Below are 4,970 nucleotides of genomic sequence, written 5' to 3' on the forward strand. Positions count from 1 at the left end.
GAATTAAATGACATGTACACAATGTTGATGTTTGCAAAATACACGATCATGTGGCTTTTGTAGTGGGGCATTTTCACAAGATTGTGTATGAAACATGTTTCTGTAATTGTATTTCCACCTGAGGTATTTCGCTTCCGCACTGGATCGAGAACATGTTAAACACCCCTAAATTTACCTGTTGGGAAAGTAACACCATATTATAGGTAATTTATGGTCTCCAACATAAATATTGCATGAATCTTAATCACTAATCGAAGAATTGGATGTATGGTACATTGGTCCAATATTTAAAGCATGTCATAAGAAATATTATTTGGCGTGCTTTTAATAGTCGGCTTAAAGCGATATGGATATCCTTTGTGATTTTTTTCACATTCATTTCTTCTTTAAAATCCTTGTTATTACTTATTAGTCTACATGTAACAAACCAATTTATGTTAAAAACACTAAGACAAACAACATTTAGAAATAACAATTTTGCAGGATGCCAATAATACATAAGAGAATTATGAAAAAGATTATAAAGATGACAAAATAGCAACAAATTTCGTAGGGTTTTTAGAGTATTTAGCAATGTCAATTACGAACTGCTCTGAAAATATAAGAAATGACATAAAACTTATACGTTGTCAAAACCATGAAAAATACGTTTTAACCTAAAAAATGATTTTTAGCACCTTAAAACTTGTGTTTTTATGTTATATCTCAAATTTTAGATATTTCATCTTCTTTATTAATCACAATCAGAAAACGTAAAAATCTGAAAATTATCGATCATTTACAAAGGGAAGAATTTTGTATATATATTTTTAAATGTCAAGATATCATATTTTTCAACCAAAAATCAAAATATAATAATTACCCTTTATAAACATTAAAATACCATGTTTTCCCAAATCCTATTTTAAACATTTTTAATATATATATATATATATATATATATATATATATATATATATATATATATATAAAGTTCAAATAAAAACAGTAAATAGTGTGAGAACGTAAAAACACTATGTTTATGTTATTATTCTGTAATGAATTTTGTATATATGTATTGTTGAAGTAATTCTAATATAAATATTAACTTTCGATTAGTCATATATTCATTACAATGTTGTTATTCTATTATAAACTTATGTATATGTATTTTTGTAGTAAATTCTAATTTTAATTTTAACCTTTGACTATTCATTTATTCTTTGATGAATAATGACATAAAGTTGTCGATACAAAATTCATTACAGAATAATAACATAAAAAAGTGTTTTTACGTTCTCACACTATTTATTGTTTTTATTTGAAATATATATATATATATATATATATATATATATATATATATATATATATAATATTTTTAAAATCTATATATTAATCAATTTACTATTATATCATCTTCATAAATTTCCAATTCAACCTCAAATGCACATCAAAAATAAAGTTGATTGAAGTGGTTTTCGAAACAAGAATGATCATTCTTTTTTTGTATGTGATCTCTACATATAATATCAACGATTTTACCAGGGTTTTGGATTTTGAGTGTGAGGGAGAAAACTATAAAGTATCTTTAAAATTGAATTTGTTATTGATTAACGTAAGACTTTAGAAAGTAATTAATTTTAAGAATTGATTTGAGAAACAATGCCATAATTCAAAGCAAAAGAGTTTATAATTTTTATTACTTAGACTGTTTTGAGATGCTTGATAAACACATCGACCACTTTTGGTTTTATTCCAAATATTTCGGTCAATTTATTTTTGGATGAGAGTTTGAAGTTGAATCAATTAATGAATATTGAGGAATTTATGAATATTATTATAATGGTCCATTACTAAAACTAAATGTTTAAATTTAGATAAAATTGCAAAAAGGATCCATGTGTTGGCAAAATTTTGTGGTTTTGGTCCAAAAAGTTTTGATAGTGCACCAATAGTCCAAAATTAAATATTTTTTATTGGTTTTGGTCCTTATACACTTAAAAAGACGATTATACCCTTATAATTTATATCTTTTATTTCCTTTAATTGTTAAAATACATAAATTAATTTAATTTATATTTTTAAACTTAAAACAAAAATAAAAAAATAAAAAGGCCCTACCCGCCGATTTCTCTTTCCTTCTCTCTAGCTCCCTCTCTACAAAACACACATACATACACACTCAAGAAACATATCACCCTTAATGGTTGCCAACCATCACCATCCCTTGCCACCCACCTCTATTTTCCTCACCCTTAACCCATCTCTCATTCATTAACCCGATAAAAGTTCACCAGTGACCACCACACCATCGTTCGCCACCACCACCCCATCCCCACCATTAACAACTCCCTTTCGTGCCCAGATCTAAACCAAGTGCCAAGAAAATCATACTTAATGCCCAGATCGATGTAAGGAGTGCTCAAACCTAGAAGTTAAAGCCCACCCCAACGTCGTTTGCCACCACCATCATCCCCCCACATTCACCCTCACATCTCCTTTTTTAACCTGTACATCACCACCATCCGTTGACCTCCACCACCTTCTCACCATCCATGAAGACCTGAGTTTGCATCTCGTCCCTGTCTAAATTGAACAGATCAACGGGTTTAAAGAACAGATCGGCAAAACTAGGGTTTCGGAAATCTCCGTCGATGACTATCCCCACCAGGTACCATCACATTCTTATGAAGAACCCTAACCAGAGCTCTTACCAAAACCCCCATCCATATAAGAAGGATGACGACACTAGGGTTTCAGAAAATGAGAATAGTGGCAGCGCAAGGAGATCTACAAAAGATGACGAATGTGGTTGTGGCGGCTAAAAACCATCGTCACTAAAAGACGAAGAACGACGACTGAAAACCCAAAAGATCTGTCAAGCTCCACCATCTTCTACTATGGAGGCGGATCCCGTTTTTCCGACTTTCCATTAGATATCTCATTTTTCTGGTGGGGTGCTAGGTCATTTGGGTAAGTGACTGTGACAATGGTGGTCTCGTTTTTTCGACAGGTAGTCTTCGATACAATGGAGAGAGAGAGAGAGAGAGTTATTGTCTTTAAGAGTGACATGATTTTTATTTTTTGTTTATTTTTAAATTAAATACTAAGAATACAATTAAAACAAATCAAAAAAGAATCAATTGAGTGTATTTTCGTCATTTCTGGTAGGATATGGACAAAAATCACATAAAAATAACAACCATAGGAACCAATAGCACAACCATTAATTTTTTTTGAACAAAAGTCATAGATTTTTGACATAAGGATCATTTTTTTGCAATTTTGTCTTAAATATATTATAAAATGTTAAAAGGTTTTTATTTACTTGTTTTTGGTAAAAATATAATATTTTGAAGCTTATGAAAGAATATGATATTTAGAGTTTTGGCTGAATAAATATGATATTCTAAAGTTAATATATATATATATATATATATATATATATATATATATATATATATATATATATATATATATATATATATATGATAGATTTAATTCAAGGTTCTATCGTTCTCATCGTTTCTTACTTAATGGTTAGGTCTGAATTCTACAATGAAACTATTAGTTTTTGAGTCAATATTCTTAGCCTTATTGGCTCGAAGTTCTTTATTTTTTGTTCGATGAGCAGATCTATTTAATGTTAATGATGAATCTGTATTGATGCTTTATTACACAACTTTTTTTTAGATGACTCATAGACCTTACATATTGGAATTCTATATCATCAATATTCTTTTTCTTTCTTTCTCTCATCCTTCCATTTATCCATACCCTTTCTTTTTTTATTTCAATTGACAATTTAGAAGCATAATTTTAATAAATAATAAAAAAAGATTTCAGTTGCTACAACAATATGAACAATATATCATATCTTGACTGATTCTTTGGATCCAGATAATACGAAGTGATGAGTTGGTTATTACTTCTATAGTTATTTGTTTATACCGTGGGGCTGGTTTTTTATACTAACCCTCAAAAAACCAAAGAGTCACACACTAAGCATAACAATTTTATCAAAAGATTAATTGAATTTTTATTCAACCCTATAAAATTATAGTTGTTCATTTTTTTTTATTGAACACAAAATAAAAAGAAGAAACGAATTTCTCATTTTTTGTTCCATCGTTGGATAGAATGCAAAAGGAATAAAGGTTTATTATTCCCCGTTTATAAATATCCAAATTTTGATGCCTAATACCTCATAGATCGTTCGAACTGTATAGCAACAATAATCAATTTTAACTCGAATGGTTTGGAGTGGAACCCTCGATCCATTCAATTAATATTTGAATACTTAACATCAATTTCACCTAATGTTAGGCTCATTTTGTAATACAACCTAGGAAATAAGTTTATTAACGGAATTTTATTTAGACAAAATTGCAAAAATAGTCCCTGTGGTATGCATTTTTTCGGGGTTTTAATCCAAACCTTGATTTTTTTGGCTTCGTGGTCCTTTTGAGTTAGTTTACATGCAATTTTGGTCCCTGTCTAAACTAAAATGACTATTATACCCTTAATGAAATTAGTTTTTATTTTTCTTTTACTTTTTGAAATTATTATTATTATTAAAAATAAATTGGGGCCCACATATCCACCATACCTCCTCTCTCTCTCTCTCTCTCTCTCTCTCTCTCTCTCTCTCTCTCTCTCTCTCTCTCTCTCTCTCTCTCTCTCTCTCCAAACCTGACTACTCACCGCTCCCTCATCTTCTTCCCCTAGTGCCATTTCCCCTTACTGATAACACCGATAACAGAGAAAAATTCCTTAGGATGACTCTGATTTACAAGATGAATCGATCGATGAATGAGGTGGGCCGGAGCAATTACTAATCGATTACCTTACTCAGAAAACGCTCGATGAGGCCCAAATACCATATCGTTTCAAGAATCCTCAGAGTCACCAGAATTGTCAACAATAGCCTCACCAAAATCCTTCATGAATTCATCAGAATCTTCCAGGTTGTATGTGAGGTAAGCCTG

The sequence above is a fragment of the Lactuca serriola genome, chromosome 5, assembly GCF_051521515.1.
Source record: "Lactuca serriola cultivar US96UC23 chromosome 5, Lser_US96UC23_V15, whole genome shotgun sequence".
Lineage (NCBI taxonomy): Eukaryota > Viridiplantae > Streptophyta > Magnoliopsida > Asterales > Asteraceae > Lactuca > Lactuca serriola.